This window comes from Sorex fumeus, unplaced genomic scaffold (assembly GCF_029834395.1).
Source record: "Sorex fumeus unplaced genomic scaffold, SorFum_2.1 ptg000026l, whole genome shotgun sequence".
In the NCBI taxonomy this organism is placed as follows: Eukaryota; Metazoa; Chordata; class Mammalia; order Eulipotyphla; family Soricidae; genus Sorex; species Sorex fumeus.
Window position 1 is genome coordinate 2,286,913 of NW_026606083.1, and position 21,705 is coordinate 2,308,617.

At 37.0% G+C, this 21,705-nt stretch overlaps 1 protein-coding gene and 1 pseudogene across 1 annotated transcript in view; both read left to right on the forward strand.

The window, feature by feature from the left end:
* TYR (tyrosinase) overlaps positions 1-21,705 on the forward strand; it is a 144,966-nt gene that overhangs the window by 82,177 nt on the left and 41,084 nt on the right. The gene's annotated exons all lie outside the window — the stretch shown is intronic.
* On the forward strand, positions 8,764-8,842 carry LOC130024100 (uncharacterized; annotated as a pseudogene).

The window sequence follows — 21,705 nt, forward strand, 5'->3', positions numbered from 1 at the left end:
TATACACCATGACCAAGTAGAATTCATTCCAGGCATAAAAGGATGGTTTAACATTCACAAATTAATCAATATAATACATCACATCAATAAAAGAACAGATGAAAACCATATGATCACATCAATTGATGCAGAAAAAGCATTTGACGAGATCCATCACCCATTCATAATAAAAACTCTTAACAAAATAGGAGTTGAAGGAACTTTGCTCAATATAGTCAAAGTATCTACAACAAGCCTACAGCAAGTATTATCCTCAATAGGTAGAAACTAAAAACCTTCCCTTTAAGATCAGGCACAACTCAAGGTTGCCCACTTTCTTCACTTCTATTCAATAGAGTATTGGAGGTACTTGCCATAGGAATTATATAAGACATGAATATCAGAGGCATTCAGATAGGAAAGGAAGAATTCAAGAGCTATACTATTTGCAGTTGATATTATACTTAGAAAATCCTCAAGACTTCACAAAGATCTTCTAGAAACAATAGATTAGTATAGTAGAGTGGTGGGTTACAAAATCAGTACCATAAAGTCCAGGGCATTTGTATATACAAATAATGAAAGAGAAGAGAGATGTTAGAAAAATAGTACCATTAACAATGATTCCTCAAAAATTAAGTACATTGATTTAAAGAGGTGAGGACCTATATAAAGAAAACTACAAAATACTACATCAAGAAATAAAATGGAAGCACATCCTCTGCTCATGGATTGGGATGAATAACATTGCCAAAACGGCAATACTCCCCAAATCATTATACAGATTCAATGCGTTCCCTATCAGGATACCCATGACATTTTTCAAATAAATAGACAAAACGATAAACCCCCACAAATAGCTAAAGCAATCCTTGGGAAAAAGAAGATGCGTGGCATCACCTTCCCCAATTTACTACAAAGCAGTTGTACTTAAAAAGGCATGGTGCTGGAATAAAGAGAGATTCTCAGATCAATGGAACAGAGTCGAATATCCTGACACTGACCCTTAAATGTATGAACACCTAATCTTTGATAAGGGAGCAAGAAATATGAAGTGGAGCAAGGAACTTTCCTTCAACGAGTGGTACTGAGAAAACTGGAAAACTACACACACACACACACACACACACACACACACACACACTCAGGCCTCAAATGCAGGCACAAAAGTCAGATAAAAGTGGATTTAAGAACTCAATATCCAACTTTACTACAAAGCAGTAATAATCAAAACAGCATAGTACTGGAACAAAGGCAGAACTGCAGACCAATGGAACAGGGTTGAATACACCGACATCTCCCCGCAGTCATATGATCATCTAATCTTTGATAAAGGTGCAAGTAATGTGAAGTGCAGCAAGGAAAGCCTCTTTAACAAATTGTGCTGGCATTACTGGACGGCTACATGCAAAAAAAATGGGCTCAGAACTCTACCTAACACCTTGTACAAAAGTAAGATCAAAATGGATTAAAGACCTCAACATCAGACCAGAAACCATAAGGTACATTGAAGACAAAGTTGGTGAAACCCTTCATGACATTGAGGCTAATGGTATTTTCAAAGACGCCACACCACTGGCCGAGCAAGTGAAAGCAGAGATAGATAAATGGAACTATCTTAAACTAAGAAGCTTCTGCACCTCCAAAGAAACAGTGACCAAAATACAAAGACAGTCTACAGAATGGAAAGAATATTCGCCGAATACACATCTGACAAGGGGTTGATATCAAGGATATACAAAGTACTGGTTGAACTCCACAAGAAGGAAATGTCCAACCCCATCAAAAAATGGGGCAATGAAATGAACAGAAACTTTCTCAAAGAAGAAATCCGAATGGCAAAAAAGCACATGAGAAAATGCTCTACATCATTAATCATCAGGGAGATGCAGATCAAAACCACAATGAGATACCATCTCACACCTCAGAGGCTGGCCCACATTCAAAAGAACAAAAGCAACCGATGCTGACGTGGATGTGGCGAGAAAGGGACACTCCTCCACTGCTGGTGGGAATGCCGACTGGTTCAGCCCTTTTGGAAAACAATATGGACGTTTCTCAAAAAATTAGAAATTGAGCTCCCATTTGACCCAGCAATACCACTCCTGGGAATATATCCCAAAGAGGCAAAAATGTATAGTTGAAGTGACATCTGCACTTGTTTGTTCATTGCAGCACTCTTTACAATAGCCAAAAACTGGAAGAAACCTGAGTACCCAAGAACAGATGACTGGTTAAAGAAACTTTGGTACATCTGCACAATGGAGTACTATGTAGCTGTTAGAAAAGATGAAGTCATGAAATTTACATACAAGTGGTACAATATGGAAAGTATCATGCTAAGCAAAATGAGTAAGAAAGAGAGGGATAGACATAGAAAGATTACATTCATGTGGGGGATATAAAATAACAAAATATGAGATTAATACTCAAGAATAGCTGAGATCAACACCAGGAGGATTACTCCATAGCTTAGAGGCCAGCCAGGTATTCTAGGGGAAAGCGCAGTTCAGATAGAGAAGGGAGCACCAAATAAAGGGTGTTTGGAGGATACTCCCAGGAGAGAAGATGCAGGCTGAAAGTAGACTATGGACTGAACATGTTTGCCACTCAATGCCTCTTTTGCTGACCACGACACCCAAAAGGAGAGAGAGAACAGGGGGGAATGCCCTGCCACAGTGGCAGGGTGGGATGTGGGTGGAAAATTGGCACTGGTGGAGGGGTGGGTATTTGATCAGTGTATAAACGAAACCCAAGCACAAAAATTTGTAAATCTACAACTGTACCTCATGGTGTTTCACTAATTAAAAAAAAAATTTTTAAAAAAAAGAACTCAATATCCAGCCTGAATCCATAGATATGTGGAGGAAAGTGTGGGCATAACCCTCCATGCATTGAAACTAGAGGCATCTGCAAGGATGAAACACCACTGATTAACCAAGTGGAAACAAATATAAACAAATGGAACTACATTAATTAAAAAGATTCTGCACCTTGAAAGAAACAGTGACCAAGATACAAAGACATTCCACAGATGGTGAAAAATATCTACCCAATATCCACTTAATAACGGTTTAATATCCAAGATATATAAGGCACTAGTAGAACTTTCCAAGAAAAAATAAAACCATCAAATCCCACGGAAAAATGAGGAGGAGAAATGAACAAAAACTTTCTCAAAGAAGAAATAAAAATGGCCAAAGGACACATGAAAAAGTCTCTATGCTGCTACTCATCAGGGAGATGCAAATCAAATCAACAATGGGATATCATCTCACACCATAGAGACTGGCATACATCAAAAAGAAACAGAACAACTAGAGCTGGCATGGATGGGAGAGAAAGGGACTCTTCATTGTTGGTGGAAATGTTGATTGGTCCAGCCTTTTTGTAAAGCAAAATTGGCTTTTCTCAAAAAGCTAGAAATTGGCTTCCATATCACCAAGCAATAGCACTTTTGGGTATATAACCCGTGGGCTCAAAATCACACAGCAGAAATTCTATCTACACTTCTATATTCATTGAAGCACTATTCCCAATAGCCAGAATCTGGAAACAACCTGAGTGCACCAGAACAGACAACTGGTTAAAGAAACTTTGGTACACCTACACAATGGAATATTATGCATCTGTTAGGAAAAATGAAGTTATGCATTTTGCTTACAAATAGATATATGATGCCGAGTGAAATGAGTCAGAAGGAGAAGGATAGAGATGGAATGGTTGGACTCATTTGTGGAATATACATTTATATGTGTGTATATATACACATATATATGCACACACATATATATACATATATGTATATATATATAATGTGATACCAATACCCAAGGACAGTAGAAACAAGTTCCAGGAGGACTGGTCCATTATTGGAAGACTACCTCAAATGCTGGGGGATAAGGCAGTTGGGATAGAGAAGGGACCACCCATGATAAAGATATTTGGAAATGGTCACTCTGGATAAGAACTGTGTGCTGAAAACAGGTAAAGGAGCAAACATGATAACCTCTCAGTACCTGTACTGCAAACTATAATGCCCAAAAGGGGAGATAGAGAGAGATAGAGAGAGAGAGAGAGACAGAGACAGAGACAGAGACACCGAGAAAGAGAGACAGAGAGAGAGAAACAAAGAGAGAGAGAGAAACAAAGACAGAGAAGAAGGAAATTGCCTTCCATAGAGACAGGCTGGAGGGAGGGTGGTGGAAGGGAACTAGGGACATTGGTGGTGGGAAATGCACACTGGTGCAAGGATGGATGTTGGAACACTTCATGACTGAAACCCCATCATGATCTGTTTGTAACTCTGTATCTCATGACTCAAAAAAATTACTTAAAAGCACCAGTATTCATAATTCTCTCATGCAATCTTAGCACATATAAAATATGATTACCATTTAATATTTTTCACATGTGACTTTTCTAGTTTTCAAAGCACCATTTGTTGAAGAGATTTTCTTTGCTCCACTTTGTAAATTTAGCAGCTTTGTCGTAGATAAATCTAGGCATACATCTATGGCTTAATTCAGTGCTCTTAGTTCTGTTCCATTGGTCTGCAGGTCTATCTTTAGTACAGTACCATGCCGTTTTTAATTCTTAACACTCTAGTATAGTTCCAAGTTGGGGTATGAGCAATAGTACAGTTGGTCAGGTATTGTCTCACACGCAGCCAACCTGGGTTAGATCTCCAGCACTCTATGGTCCCTGAGCCCCATCAGGAGTGATCCCTGAGTGCAGAGACAGGATTAAGCCCTGAGCATTGCTGGGTGTGTTCTCAAAACCAAAATAAATAAAATGATCGCTTTTTTAGTCAGTTTCCTAAAGTAGAAAAATAATCTTCTAGAAAAGAAGCAATTATACCATTATAGTTTCACTTATCCATATTGCCACAGCTGTATATGTTGATGTTGTTATTTTGGGACTTAGCTCTTAACTCTACTGCCTCTGTTAGATTTATTTGTAGGATTGCCTATTGTTTTCACTATATATTGAAATCCTAGAAGCCTTCCCATTAGAAGTCTGTTGTATAGTGTAACAAAGACATAAGAACCCAACCTGGGATACTGGAGGCATTAAATATTTATTAAGAAAAAGATGGTATAAAATGATTAATTCTAAGGCAGAAAGCATCTTCTAGTTTATCAGTAACATTTAAAAATAAAATATTAGTCTATGGAAATTAAGTTTATTAATTGATGAGGGAGTAATTTTTTATAATTAATAAATTACAATGTTTTCTTTCTATAATGTAGGATACCTTCCAACCATTTTTAGTGTTAATGTCTTAGCGCTAGAAAAAATAAGTTGCTTAAATTAAAATAAGTTGATTAAACTAAAACAGAAAAATGGCAGAGTATAAAAAAGAGTTATTATTATTGCTGATCTTTTAAGTTCATTATGTAAACACATATTATAAATAATAAAATGAGATCCCAGAAAATTTATCTCAAGGACATGGTTTTCTGCAAAGTAGAGAGGGAAATGTTTCAATATCCTGAAGTATAGGGTTTGATGTCCCAACACCAAACAGACGATTTACAGTGGCATGAAATATTTAAGCAGGAAAGGAGTAGAGGAGTGAACAGTAAGCTCATAATCTAGAATCAAAGCTCCTTCTTCCTGAAATAGCACCAAATATCAGCTCAGAGAGATTAATAGCGCTATAAAACAGATAAATAAAAGTCATAACTAAGAGAGTAGTAGGCTATACATCATATGATTAAGATAACATAATTTAGTATCTTTCATGCGTCATTTAGAATCCAACGTCTGCTGTATCTCACTGCATGATCTTGAGCAAGCTGCTGGCTCACTCTCCGTAGCCTCCTTTTTGCAGCCATCAAAAGTTGCTAAAATTAATAGCTATTTAAAGTGGTAGTTTTTATAATTAACATATTTTTATAAATTCTTACTAAATTTCTTAGCACACAATTATAGAATACAGTATTTCCCATTACAGTATTTACATCTATCGAAGACAATACACATTTAGAAAATGGTATAATAAATAACTATATAATAAATAACTATATAATAAATAACTATAAAACAAAATATGTTTTATGAAGACATTTAGAACAACTTTTATTTAGATAGTAGGCTAGTCATTGCATTCTGAGTGAGATAAAAATCAACACTATTGTTGCGAAGAAGTCAGTGATATATAGAGAAAATAATAGGAAATGGGAAGAAGACTTCCAAGATCTATAGCAACAAAGAGTTTGGGTTGTCTTGAGAAGACAAACAAAGCTAAAGAAATCAAACAAGGAAATTTATGCACAGTGAAATGGAAGTGATCAATAAAGCCCAAAGTGAAGTGTATCACTGCATCACTGTCATCTTGTTGTTCACTGATTTCCTTGAACAGGCACCAGTAATGTCTCTGTTCATTCTAGCCCTGAGATTTTAGCAAGTGCCACATTGGAGGCTCTTTCAGGGTCAGGGGAATGAGACCCAAGATTGTTACTGGGTTTTGACATATCAAATACGCCACAGGGAGCTTGCCAGACTCTGACATGTGGGCAGGATACTCTCAGTAGCCTGCAGGGTTCTCTGAGAGCAAGAACTAGACAATAAGCTTGAAATAGATGAGCTTCTGGGAGCTTAGTTTTATAGTCTCGGGATCTTGGCCATAGATGGTACTAAATAGCGCTGGAGGAAGTTGGTGGGTGTGACTGCCTAGCTACTGGACGATGGGGGATCGAATACGTCACGGGGAGCTTGCCAGGCTCTGCCGTGCGGGCGAGATACTCTCGGTAGCTTGCCGGGCTCTCCGAGAGGGGCGGAGGAATCAAACTCGGGTCGGCCATGTTGGCTGCGTGCAAGGCAATCGCCCTACCCGCTGTGCTATCACTCCAGCCTTGGGGAATATAAAGTAACAAAATAGGAGACAAACACCCAAGAGTGGCCAAGATTACTACCAAGAAAAGTAGCCTATGGTCAGTGAGTGCATGGTCAGTGAAGAAGAAGAACAATAAAAACATTGACTTACAAAAATCTATGTGGGTGAAGTATTTTAAGAATCAGTCTGTGACAGAAATGTCTACACAATTGGAAGAGAAAGGTAGATATTAGGCCTGGTAGCATGGAGCTCACTATCATTCTGACAAACACCAGTTTCAGCAGACAGAAGCATCAGGAACCAAGATGACATGATTTTGGAGCTACTCCCTGAACAATTTGACAAGAGTGAGAGCTAGGAGAATGTGAGATCAAAGAAAAAAGCATGACTTTAATTTTTAAGTATGGGGGGGCATTAAAGAATGCATGCTATTGAGAATTTGAAAGAAGCTCAGTAGTTAGAAGAGAAAAATCCAAGACTGATTCTTGATAACTGAAATTCAAGTCCCTTTTCTGTGTCTAGATCTGGGTGATCTGTCTGGATGCACACAAAAGAGAATTGATGCATGTATAAACCTATAAATTTGGTGCTGGAGAAATTATAAAATTATTTTCTGATTATTTTTATTTCTGATTATTTTTATCATTGATTTTTTATCATTTTATCAATGATTATATCATTGAAATATGAGTAGAAGTCATAGACTATGAATGAACTAAGGACTGACTGGGACTAGGAGTTTAAGAAAATTTGGAGAAAAAGGGGCAAACTGTAGTATAGTGAAGGAGACACAATGCGGGGAAGGGTAAAAGAAAGAAACAAAAGCAGAAAGAAGTAACAGAAAAAGGTATAAAAACACTGCAGTAGAGAATATTTTGCCACACTTAGAAAAGTCTGAGCTTCAAGAGTGTGGGTATATCAGCCTGCATCATCGGTGTTGTCTCAGGGTCCTGTTCTGCTCCCAGAAGCAGAGGATTAAAGGAAGAATTAAAACTTCTCGTTGAAACTTTTCAACTCTCCAAATGCCAACATTTCCCTCCAAATTCATTTTTGTTTCAGACTCTGAAACTACAGATCTCTCACCTGGTGACCCCATACCTCTCCAAATATGCATTTGCCACTTTAAAGTCTACTTATTTTTCTTGGACTAGCATTATGGTCCTTGAATAGTTACTATGCAAGTGACAAAAAAATTGCTATCTGCGCTGGTAGCTTCTAGTCCTCTATTAAAGAATGTGAATTTGCTCTGAATCAAGTGGACCCTAACTACCATGCCGAAACTTCTAGGTCAGAAATAAACAACCAACTCAGCATTTATCGACTTCAAACAGATAATCTGTTAATCTAGACAGGACTCCCTGCCCCCCCATACACACACACAGGCAGGTGCACACACACAAACACACACACACACACACACACACACACACACACACATACACACACACCACCTCTTGTCTGAAGACTATAAGTCCACTGAAGAGATAGACCTGGAAGCCAATGCACAAATTTTACCACAATAGGTCTAACTGCAGACCATCATCTTAAGGTGCTTAAACTGTCTTACTCATTTGCTGAACATACCTATAGCTAATCCTCAATCCTGCACCAGATGGTGTGCATTATTCTCTCTTATTTTCTATGTTTGTGTGAATATATATATTCATATCCACATATATATGCACATATAGCACTGTCTGTAGCACTGTTTCCCATTGTTCATTGATTTGCTCAAGTGGGCACCAGTAATGTCTCCATCGTGAGACTTGTTGTTACTGTTTTTGACATGTCGAATATGCCACGGGGAGCTTGCCAGGCTCTACCGTGATGGGCAGGATACTCTCGGTAGCTTGCCAGGCTGTCTGAGAGGAATTGAGGAATTGAACCTAGATTGGCCACGTGCAAGGCAAAAGCCCTACCCACTGTGCTATTGCTCCAGCCCACAGACTATACTTTCAGGGATCATTTCTATAGTATGCTACTAGAGAAGTTTCTTTGATCGTGTAGAGTACTCGATATGCACATATACATACAACATATATATGCCTATCCACATATACATACAAACACATATATACAAAAACTCCTTTGCTTTTTTCTCTTTCTAAATACTTTAAGAAACAGCATTCAGGGGCCGGAGCAACAGTACAACATGAAGGGCATTTGCCTTGCACAAGGCCAACCTGGGCTCAATCCCCGGCATCTCATTTGGTCCCCCAAGCACCTCCAGGAATAATACCTGAGTTCAGAGGCAGAAGTAACTCCTGAGCATCACTGGGTGTGACCCAAAAAGCAAAAGAAAGAAAGAAAGAAAGAAAGAAAGAAAGAAAGAAAGAAAGAAAGAAAGAAAGAAAGAAAGAATTTGCAAAACAAAAAAAAGAGAGAGAGAGAAAGAAACATCATATAGAATACACACTTGCAGCAGAGCATGGTTTCAAATCCCAGCAGGTTACTTAATTGGTCTGCAAATTGGGCATGTAGTGAGATATAAGTATTAATCAAGTAAATTCATAGGAAGTATTTAACATTGGTGCACAGTGAGCATTAAACCTTTAACAGATTCTATTATTTTAGTAGTGTTTTGACTACTGCCTATTTCCTGAAATGTACACATATGTGCCTTTTTTTTGCCTTTTTTTAACTGCACGCATATGTGCCTTTTTTGTCTTGTTTTTTATGCATTGAATGCTTTTACTACCAAGTTCACAAGTCAAGTGGTAGTGATTTTTTTCAGAAATCCACCAGACATAATTTTATTCCAAACGATAAAGTCTAGCAATGATTTCTTGAGTACCATTTTGTGACAGGCATGCTTCAAATTGCTGAAAATGGAGCATCCAGAGTCAGGCTGATGTGCTCCTGGCAGATGAGGGCAGAGAGTCAGGCTGGTGTGCTCCTGGCCTGCATTTTTTCCTACATTTGTGCTTTTTACCTTCATTTTCACATAAAATCGTTTGTTAAACCACAACTAATGCAGCAGTTACATTTTATTCTGTTACTTAGAAATTCACAAATCTGGACTTGGAGGCATAACACACAAGTGAGTTGTACTGGTGACTTATTGCAACTCTATGACCTAATGCACACAGCACACCTAGATGGCACTAAATGCTTGTTGAATGGTGGGTGAATTAATGCATGCATTCAGAGGAGTGCTTGTTTTTGTCTGAGTCTTTCCTGAGTTATTAGCTAGTAAAGAAAGGGATGAATGTCTAAGTGACGTTTCTATTATTCTGACATTCATCCACAGTGCAGTAGCCAGGACTCGTTTTCTTTTCTGCCCTGAGAAAGCTATGAAATCAAAGCTTCTGGTTTCAATGCAAAATTATCAGCTTTGCTTGCTGACTGTTTGGTTGGTGGAAAGTTCCAAATCACTGTCTTTAGTATGTCATGTTCTTAAGATAAAACAGTAAATGACACTCTAATTTCTAGTCTTTTAGATGTGTCCCCTCAATCCTCTCTCCTTGAAAACATTTCATTTTTGCAGACCTGAAAACAGTGATGATGCTTGTCAGACCTTAATCTGAATAGAAGAGTAAAAATTTTAACTAAGAATTGGACTTTATATCTTAGCTACCTATTAATCAATTGAAAGCATGATTAACTTGTCAGAGAGAGGTCCACTAAAGCCCTATAATTGTACTAATGTATCCTGCTGTGATTTGTTCAGGAATCATTATCCAGAGTATTGAAAAGTCAAGGAAAGCCCCTGAAGCATAAGATCAGTCTGTTACTTTTACAGATAAGAATACTGAGGAACAAAAGTTAAAGACAATGAATCCAGGGAGGTGGGGTGAAGGGAGGGGGATGGGGAATGGGAGGATTGAATACAGAAGATAATATAAACACAATTGCCAACTAGTCAGAAACACACATTAAGATGTTAACAGATGGGGGCTGGAGAGATAGCACAGCAGGTAGGGCGTTTGCCTTGCATGCGGCCAACCCGGGTTCAATTTCCAGCATCCCACCGCCAGGAGTAACTCCTGAGTGCAGAGCCAGGAGTAATCCCTGTGCATTGCCAGGTGCGACCCAAAAAGCAAAAAAACAAAAAACGTTAACAGATAGTTAATAGCTAGGAAATATTTGTAATGCTTGTAAAATTTTGATCCAATTTTGTAAACATATGAAGAACTTACAAAATTCAATAGTTAAATAAATTTAATATTAAAATAAAATAAGAAATTAAGAAAAATATAGTTATTATCGTAAGTAGGAAATAGAGAAACAACGTGATTTTTAAAAAGTTTTTACTTTTCCGAGTTCTGATTCCCAATGCATATCAGAGAAAAGAGTTGAGGTACATTTTCATTATCTGTAAATTGAAATATAGCCAGAAAATAATTCTTGGAAGCAAATTTTAAAATAGCTACCAATATTATATATGAAAAAGATCTCACTTTTCTATTCTGATGTTTCAAGATTAAGAATTTAATCTTTAGCTATATTCAAAAATGTCCAAAACTGTGTGTTTTAAGCATTCTTACGTAAAAAAAGAGTGACAAAGCTTCCCGCCCAACCGAGGCCTAGGGTTGCCTCCCACAAGCAGCTCTCTAGCATGGCCATGGCCCCAGAGGCACACAGACCTAATTTGGAGCCCAGCAGCTTTCGGCGGAAATGTGAATGGACTATGCACTGAACTATGGCACTGTGCCTCCCGCCCCAGGAGTGAAAGGGTGTCTGTCTCTTCCTCCTCCCCTGCCCCTCCCAGCAGCACGGTAGCCGTCGCCTCAGAGGTTATTGGACAGCCAGATATGAGCCGGTGGTGATGGGGCAACTGCGACCTCATGGGATGGGGCAGAACTGGCACGTCCTTCCTGCCCCACAGAGACTGAGAGTTGCCCCCCACAAGTGGCTCTCTGGTATGGCCATGGTCCCAGAGGCACACAAATCAGTCTCTTAACGATGTGGCTTTTGACAGAAATCCCTCCAGACTTAATTGACAAAATATCAGAAGTCCAAAATTGTGCAGCTACTATGGTCTTCATAACTAGCAATAGAAAACAAATTATTTCACAATGCCTTTTCAGCAGGTCCGATTGTTGGGGGAAAATTCAAAATAATAATGGTGCATCTTTTGTCGAAATAATGAATGTAATCAAAATAGGGAGAGGGTTAAGTGTAAATCATCTGCCTCACAGGCATCAGGAGAGATGGAATGGGGGGTATATTGGGGTTCTTGGTGGTGGAAAATTTGCACTGGTGAAGGGATGAATGTTTGATCATTGTATGACTGAGACTTAAACCTGAAAGCTTAGTAACCTTTCTCACGGTGATTCAATAAATAAATTAATTTTTTAAAAAAGTGACAAAGACAGTGAAAACCAAAATTTCTGTTGAAGTAATTAAGAAATTATTGTGTCTTTACAGTGAAATTATTTTTATTAAAAGACACTTATTAATAGATTTCTTAGAGTGCCAAATGATAAACACAACATGCATTAATCATTGTCACTGTCCTCCCATTGTTCATCAATTTGCTTAAGCGAACTCAGTAATATTGTGAGACTTGTTGTTACTGTGTTTGGCATATCGAATACGTCACGGGTAGCTTGCCAAGCTTTGCTGTTCGGGCGAGATACTCTCAGTAGCTTGCCGGGCTCTCCAAAAGGGGCAGAGGAATGGAACTTTGGTCGGCCAGGTTGGCCACGTGCAAGGTAAACACCCTACCCACTGTGCTATCGCTCCAGCCCAAAGAAACTAATATACAAAAAGTAATTTTTTAATCTGTTTTATCCCACAGTATTTTTAAAAAACATGAAATATATTATCGAATATGAATAATTTTCTACACTTGGAGGGACTTTTTTCTTCATTTATTTTGCTGTTTTTTTTATCCTTTTTGGCAGTGTTTAGGGGCCAATATGCAATGCAGGGGAAGTATCTAGAGATGTCTACTTTTAAGACTGGTGTCTCAATCACTGTACTATCTCTCTGGACTCCCTTCATCTATTCTTATTCTTATTACCTGTACCTACATTATGAAGGATTGCTTTTTCTTACAAAATAGCAGAATTCTTCACATAATAATAGTTATAACTTGACTTTATTATTTTCCGAACTTGTTTATTTCAAGAAATAAATAAGAAAACCAAATGTTCAGTATTCGTCACATATAAAATATATTCTCTACAGCTGTATAACTTAAATTTTACTAGAAAATATTGTATTGGAATTTTAAATGTGTAATCAAAAATCTTTTTAGAAACTTATAAGCGAAACTTTTAAAATCTTGTCAAAGTCTTCTATGACAACTTGACTACTGATTTATCGAAGTTAAACTTATTCTAAAATATTTTTAAACAATATTTTAGTATTTCTTTTATGATTTTTCTGTAGGGATCCTGAAAATCACTGCAGTATTTTTTTCACCTTACAAACAAAAGATGCTTAAATTAAATAGGTTTATTTCATTCGTTATGATTGATGAGATTAATGGAAATAAAACCAATTAAGAAGAAATCTTCAGCCCTTGTTAGATTTTTATACATAAATATACAGATAGATATAACGTGAATGGCACTAAAAGTCTGTTTTCAAAAATTGCATAGTTTATGAAAACTAGATTATTATTAAAGTATTACATAGTACTATTTTATCTTATATCGGACATTCAATTATATATTATGATATATAATTAAAACTATAATAGGTAAGTAATATTTAAACCTACATTATATACACTGTGGGGTTGATAAAGTAAAATAAAATTTTGGAGAGATGAAAGAGTGCCTAGCACATAGTAAAAAAAAGTATACATTTCAAAATCATTATATCAGATTCATTCTCTTTTTAGCTTTTATTATTTGAAAATAATACAGTTAGAAATATTTCATCTCTTTATTTGCCTAACATTTGTGCCTTCTTTTTTCTAATAAATATTTATTACTAAATTTGTATAAAATGTTCAGCATCACATTACATATCTATATCTATTTTACTACCCTTGTTCTTGAATATTGACAGTGTTTATGTCTGATATTAGAGTCAATTTCTTTTCTCTATTCTGGGTGGAGGAGGGGTACACCCTGCGGGACTCATGGTTCTGCTCTCAGAAATCTGCTCTGGAAGGCTTGAGGAATCATTTGGGGTGCTGGGATATTGCCTGCCTTGGTTGTATGCAAGGCAAGAGAATTCCCTTCTGTACTATCACTTCAGCCCCACTTTTTAAAATTTATTTCATTTAAATTTTTAATTGAGATTATGTGGTTTAAAATACTGTTACTAATGGTTTCTTGTGTACATTTTTATGGAAAATAAATTTGCCATCAGAATTTATTAATGCATAAGACCGTTGAGATTTATTTACTGGTTTTTGTATTTTTAACACCTATTTTCCTCCTCTTTTTAAAATATTTCCATTTTGTGTCTGTTTTCCACGAGATAGGGGTTTCATTCTCAATGCTCGAATATCCATGCTGTCTTACAGGTCTGTTACTATAATTTTCAGTTCTTATATCACCATTTTGGATGCAACTTTTCAAGAATGTCTCCCTTCATGGTGAATGTGTCATGATTCACTATGTTTATTAACTTGTTATTTTTCATGTTAAAATACACTTTCTTGTATCGGTGATTCTGGCTCTTTATCCTGTTTCCTGAGTAGAAACAAGTCTACTGATCTAGAATTATGCTGAAGTCTTAAAACGTCTTCATTTCATTGAATGGTCATCATGTTGTAAATGAAATAATGCATAAAACTGCTATAGGGAAACAAAGAACTATCTCATGTGTGTAAAGTAAAATAAAGGAGCTTGAAGCCCATGGGGCAATCAGTTTTTTGGCTACCCTCTTCCTGATAAAGGACTATCAAAGACCAGTTCTGGCTGGAGTCATAGTATATTGAGCAAGTTTGGTGCTTCCTTATCATGCAGTCAAACCAGGTTCAATCCCAGGAACTGAATTTGCTCCCTCAAACCTATCAGGAGTGATCCCAGAGTTCAGAGCCAGGAGTAAGCCCTGAGCACCACTAGCTATGGCACCAACACAAAAATAAATAAATAAAAGGGAAAGACGAGTTCAAGCCCCTAATGCATATTCTGTCTCCTTAGCTTGATCACTCACAACTAGGTATATACTACCTCTTTAATAAGTTTTTCTATGTTTATTTATCTTGTCCTCAAGTTATTTCCATAAGACAAAAATCCATGTTTACCTTAGAATCATGAATTCCAATGCTAAGCAAAGCAAGTAGATACAGGTGTGGTCCGAAATTGACTTTGCGGGATGGCCAGGTAATTAAATATTCTATATCTATATTGTAAAAATCTAGTTGTCAAAGAATTGGTAAACTGGCCATTCTGCCAAAGCATTACACAGATTCAATAAAATCACTACCAAAATTCTAATGGCATTTTTAAGTGCACAGCACAAATACTTTCAAAAGTTCTCCAAATACCAATCCTGAGGTAAAATAATATGGGAGGCAATACAATGTGTTTTCCTATTGTAAACTATGCTATAAAGTATGATTATCAAAACAGTATGGTATTTGACTAGTTCTCAGACCAAAATATAACTGAGGAGTCCAGAAATTAACCATCACATATATTTTGTCAGCTAGCACAGCGGGTAGGGCGTTCGCCTTACAAGCGGCCAACACGGCCGACCCGAGTTCGATTCCTCCGCCCCTCTCGGAGAGCCCAGCAAGCGACCGAGAGTATTCGATATGCCAGACACAGTAACAACAAAGTCTCCAATGGAGACGTTACTGGGCCCGCTCGAGCAAATCGACGATCAACGGGAGGGCCTTTATTATTATTATTATTATTATTATTATTATTTTATGATAGTGGAGTCTAGACTATAAAATGAAGAAAAGAGGGTCTCTTCAACCAATAGTACTGGAAACCTTGTTAGCAATAAGCAAAAGAAAGTTACTGAGTACTGAGCCACAATCTGAAAATTACACACAAAATTAACTCAAAATAAAAACTAATGATATTTACTTATATGTATCACTGTCACTGTCACTGTCCTCCTGTTGTTCATCGATTTGCTCAAGTGGGCCCAGTAGCATTGTGAGACTGTTACTGTGTTTGGCATATCAAATACGCCACAGGTAGCATGCCAGGCTTTGCAGTGCGGGCGAGATATTCTCGGTAGCTTGCCGGGCTCTCCAAGAGGGGCAGAGGAATCAAACTTGGGTCGGCCATGTCAGCAGCGTGCAAGACAAATGCCCTACCCAATGTGCTATCGCTCCAACCCATATGGATTTAACCCAAATCTATAAAATTCACAGAAAATATCAACAGAGCACTTTATGTTATTAACTTCAGAGATATCTTCAGTGATTCACATAATAGGCATTGGAAACAAAAGTAAAAGTAAAAAGAACTTTTAATGTGTTAAAAAAAATACTGAAACTTAAAAAAGCTTTCGCACCATAAAAATGAAATTTTACTAATTCAAAATGTTTTCTCTACCATATTTCTAACAATAGACTAATATCCAAAATACATAAAATGCACAAAACTCAGCAGTAACTACCCTTTCAAAAAGTGGTGAGAATGTTTGAGCACTTTTCCAAAGATAGCCTATATCTGCTCAACAAGCAAATGTAAAACTGTTCATCACTCATTACCTAGTAAATACTGATCAAAATAACAAAGGGATATTGCCCAAGTTAGTAAGAATAGTCTATACAAAACTTGGTCTAATTAATAGAATGGTCTAAAACAAAAACTTCACAAAATTCAAGAGCTTCAGGAGAAAGAGAAAAATTGTCTGTTCATTCATAGTGGGAATGTAGACTGATTACACTTCCATTGTAGACAGTATGTAATTTTGTTTTGTTTTGTTTGTTTGAGGGGTCAACCTGGCAGTGTTCATGGCTTACTCCTTGCAGTGCTTGGGTCAGGATTAAACCCTTGGGTAGGTCTACTGGATGCAAGGCAAGCACTCTGTGTGATAACGATCTCTCTCTCTGCTCTATCTATCTAATTTCTAAAGGAGATTTAAAATGCTGGATCTCTCTATATATTTGCTCGAGCGGGCCCAGTAACGTCTCCATTGGAGACTTTGTTGTTACTGTGTCTGGCATATCGAATACGTCATGGGGAGCTTGCCAGGCTCTGCCGTGCGGGCGAGATACTCTCGGTAGGTTGCCGGGCTCTCCGAGAGGGGCGGAGGAATCGAACTCGGGTCGGCCATGTTGGCTGCATGCAAGGCAAACGCCCTACCGCTGTCCTATCGCTCTATATATGATCCAGCAATTCCACTCCTGGGTATCTGTTAGAGGCTGAATTACACAAAGCAGTAATTCAAAAATACATATGCATGCCTATGTTTTGTGATGCTATTAGCAATAACTAAGGTCTGGAAATAACCCACACTCCTATTAACAGATAAATGTCGATAAAACTTATGGTATATTTTAAAGATCTTTAAAACTGCTTTACTTATGGTCCCTTTTCTGCCCAAGATCTGCACCCTAGATGAATGCTGTCAGAAACATCTCTGATTCACTGCATTTGATTTTGAATTCTTTTTCATTATTTTCCCATGAAAAAACATTTCACTATTGCCAGATTTTTGTGACCCCATATTCAGTTATGCAACTGCATTAGGGGACATGACCCTCAGTTTAAGAAACTAGACTGGCTTTTTCCACTTCAGTTCAGACTTTGTTCTAAAACTTGAGCACATCTCTGTCTCTCTGTCTCTCTCTCCTTAATTCTCACATAAAACTAATTTGTCAATAGTATGACCCTGAACTGTATATGGGTAATGAAATTTTACACATCTTAAAGAAAAGAAAATATGAACTCTTGTCTTTTGCTACAGTTTTGTATGGAATTCGAACATGTCATGTCAAATGAAATAAATCAGAAGAAGAAAAACAAATACTGACTGATCTCATTCATATGTTTATATAAAGAAACAAAATAGGGAAGCCTGAAGCCAGCCCAGGGGGAGGGCACTTGCCACGTAATGCGACCCACCTGATTTCGGTCCTTGGCATCCCATATGCTCCCTGAGCACTGCCAGGAATACGTCCTGGGTGCAGGACCAGATTAACCCCTGAGCATCGCCAGTTGGAGCCCCAAACCTAAATAAATAAATGTTAATTTACTTCCTCATGGTGGGGATTGTTTAAAAAAAAAAAAAGAAACAAAATAGGGAAACAAACAATGTTCTGTAAAAACGAACTAAAGAGATTGAGCGAAGAATTTGTGTTAATAAGAGAAGATTGTTTAAAAGGATTAAAGTAGTATAATGGACTATTATGAAGGATATTGACACTTTGGTGAAAGTCATAGGATGGTTATATTCATAAACTGTACAAGCACTTGTAAATCAATCTTGCCTCAATAGTGCATATGTTTATACACAAAAACTTGCCAGTTATGAAAGTAACTGTTTAAATATATATGTATCTATAAATTATTTTTACCAAGCCATTTATTTGGATTTACTTAATTTCATTCTTGTATAATGCTCAGCTTCTTGATCATATAGTCCTTCAAAAGTATTTGTATTAAGGTATTACCGATCTCATAAAATTAATGTTCCTCTACTACTTTTTGGAAAATGGTTTTGTTGCTTTACGTGTTGTATTTGGTCAACCTCACCTGTGAAGGCATCTAAGAGCAGATTTTCTTACTGAAAAGGTTAAAAATAAAAACTTAGTTTATTACTAATCTGTTTAAAAGTAATTTATTTCTTCTGAATGAGTTTTATCAGTTTGTGGTAAATCAACTTTCAAGTTGTTGCAAAATTATTCATAATAAAAAATAGTTCATGATAGGCTTTGTGTTATTTATTTGTTTCTGAGTCACACCTGGTGATACTCGGAGCTGACTCCTTTCTCAAAGCTCAGGAATCACTCTGGTGGGTGTGGGGACCATATGTGCTGCGGGCAATCAACCCCGGTCAGCCTTATGTGAGTGAAAGTCCTACTCACTGTCCTATCTCTCCGGCTCCTGTCCTTGCTACTCTCTAAAACTCAAGTTTTTCTTTAATTGAGTTTTTCTTTGTTCCTTTTCTGCTTACATTTAGGTGTTTTCTTTTCCCATTTTTAAGGGTTGTGTTTATTTTCTTTCCATCCCATATTTTAAAATTTTTTTCTTAATTACTTCCTAAAAATTATATAACAGATCATTGGTTTTATACCTTTTTCTCTAGTGAGAGTATTTAATATTTTGTTTATTTCTAAGCTATCCTCATATGCCAAAAATTGCATTATATTGTGTTGTGATGTACTCAGAATATTGGCACATTCTCTTATTTTTTCTTTTGTTCAGTTATACATAGATATTTGTAGTTTTATTTTTAAATATTTATGGGTGGTCTAGGTGCTTTTCTGTCATTGTTTTATGGTTAGATTATGCAGTACTCAAATAACATAATTTGTAGTATTTGAATACTTTTAAATTTGTTGAATTTTGTTTTGTAATCCATATCATGATCTATTATTATGATCCACATAATGAATATTCTACATTTAGATAAAATAAGGTCTAAGTACATGCTTTTTGTTATGAAGTCCTACATTTGGTCCCAAGTACTGTACCATCCAGACATTACCAGATGTAACCTCCAAGAACAGACCCAGGAGTGTCCTGTGTGTATGGCCCAATTCCCTTCCACCACATAAGAACTATTCTAATGTTCTAGATTGGAGTTATCTATAAATATTTCTTTCAAACTGGTTCAAAGGTTATTTTTAATATTTTATAAAATTATGAATTTTGGGCCATTCTTCAATAAACAAGAACTGGTGTGAATATTCCAGCAATTGTAAATATGTATATTTTAAAAAATTTTATCAGTTTTTGTATATATATACATATATATAAATTTAGAGAATAGATTAGAAGGATAGGTGGATGGTAGATATAGATAATTACCTAATGGACATGTGTATATTATTTTGTGCATTATTATTTCTGGTGTAAAAATCTGCTTTGATTTTCAGTTCTCTTTTTTGTGATTCTGGTGTTTTATAAAAAAAAGTATCTTAAAGACAATGTACAGTTGGATCTTCTTTATCCATTCTGAAATGTTTTGCCTTTTAGTTATTGATGATACTTAATATAACTATTAATGTTTTTGGATTGGATTCACAGCTGTATTATTTATTTTTTGTTTCTCAACTCCACATTGGTGTGTTATTGTCTATTTGCTTAATTCTAATGTTGCTGCTTCACTTTGTTTTCTTTTTCTCCTACTCCTCTTTTTCTTCGACTTCATTCAGTCTTTCTTTTCTTCCTCCTCCAAACTGCTCCTTTCCATGACCCTTTTCACCGTCACTTTCATTCTCTTTCTCTCCCTTCCTGTCTTTCTCAACATGTTCTCCTCATGCCTCTTACCCCTAATTCTCTGAAATTTATGGATCAGTAACTGATTTTCTTTCACTTATTACTAAGAGTTATTCATTACTATTTCTTTATGTCTTCTTAGAATTCTCCATCCCCCTTCACATTAAGTAGAGTGTTAGAATGTACAATATAATTGTTATTATTGTTATTATTTAGTTACAATTTGCCACATATTTAAAACTTCATATGATGATAAACATTTTGTAAGGCCTTACATGCGTTATACTATAGCTATAGCTATAGCATGTGTTTGATAAGTGCTTTCAATTAATTTCTCATCTTTGATATTGTGTTTTCACCCCTAGTTTTGTACTTGACTCATACTCTCTTTTTCATCACTGTATCACCGTCATCCCATTGTTCATCGATTTGCTCAAGCAGGCACCAGTAATGTCTCCATTCATCTTAGCCCTGAGATTTTAGCAGCCTCTCTCTACTTGTCCTTCCCAACGGTGCCACATTGGAGGCTCTTTCAGGCTCAGGGCAATGAGATCCATCATTGTTATTGGATTTTGTCATATTGACTACGTCAGGAGAAGCTTGCCAGGCTCTGCTGTGCAGGATACTCTTGGTGGCCTGGCAGGTTCTCCGAGAGCAAAAACTAGACAATAAGAGGTCTTGTGACCTCAGGCTTCTGGGAGCTTGGTTTTATAGTCTCTGGATCTTGACTGTTGATGGGATTACATGGTGCGGGGGTGGGGAGGCAGTTTGTGGGAGTGACTGTGACTGTCAAGCTACTAGAAGATGGGGGATCTGGGTGGAGGAGGCCTAGTCCCGATCTGAGCAGCCTTGGAGATCTCAGTCCCAGGTCCCACACACCCAGGTTTCTCTGCCAGTTCCTTCATGCGTGAGACTCATCTGAGCATGTGGAGAGTGGTCTTAAGCATGGCTGTGGCTGGTTCTGGAGGTCTTCAGCTGCTGGGGCTCTGCTCAGGAGAGAGAGGGAAACTCAACCCGCCCCCCCCTAAAAGGGGCCCTGGTGAGGAAAGCCAGGCATGGGGGCAGGAGACTCTCTTTTTCATAACTAAGTTAAAGATACCAAATGTGAACATTTCTAAATACATTAGTTTATATCTTAGTTGTGGTTATTTTAAAGTACCTGTATTAAAGTTTAAACACATGGGACTTCTTTGCCTTTGCTTTGTTGACTGTTATCATCTCTTATAGGGTTAGTTTGATCTTATTCTCTGTGGTGTAAGTATTGAATGACTGATAGACTCTGAAATAAATAGAACAGTTGAGGCATAAATGTTATGTCCTTACAGTTATTTAAAAGTAAATAACATGTATGATGAGAAACAAACAGATCAGATCCTCACTTCATGAAACATTACATCTAGTTGATCAGTTTTTACTTTTTTGTTTATATGATTTCCTTCTGTTCATTACAGACTCCAAATAACTCGATTGAATTATCATTATCTTTGCCATTATCATTATCTGAGACACAGTGCAGTAGAGGGGTTTTCTCAGCATCCTGTTTCATATCAGTTTTCAGTAATTGAGGCCTAACAGCATCATAGAAAGAACCCCTCTCCATTTTTCTCGACTTTTCTTCAAGAA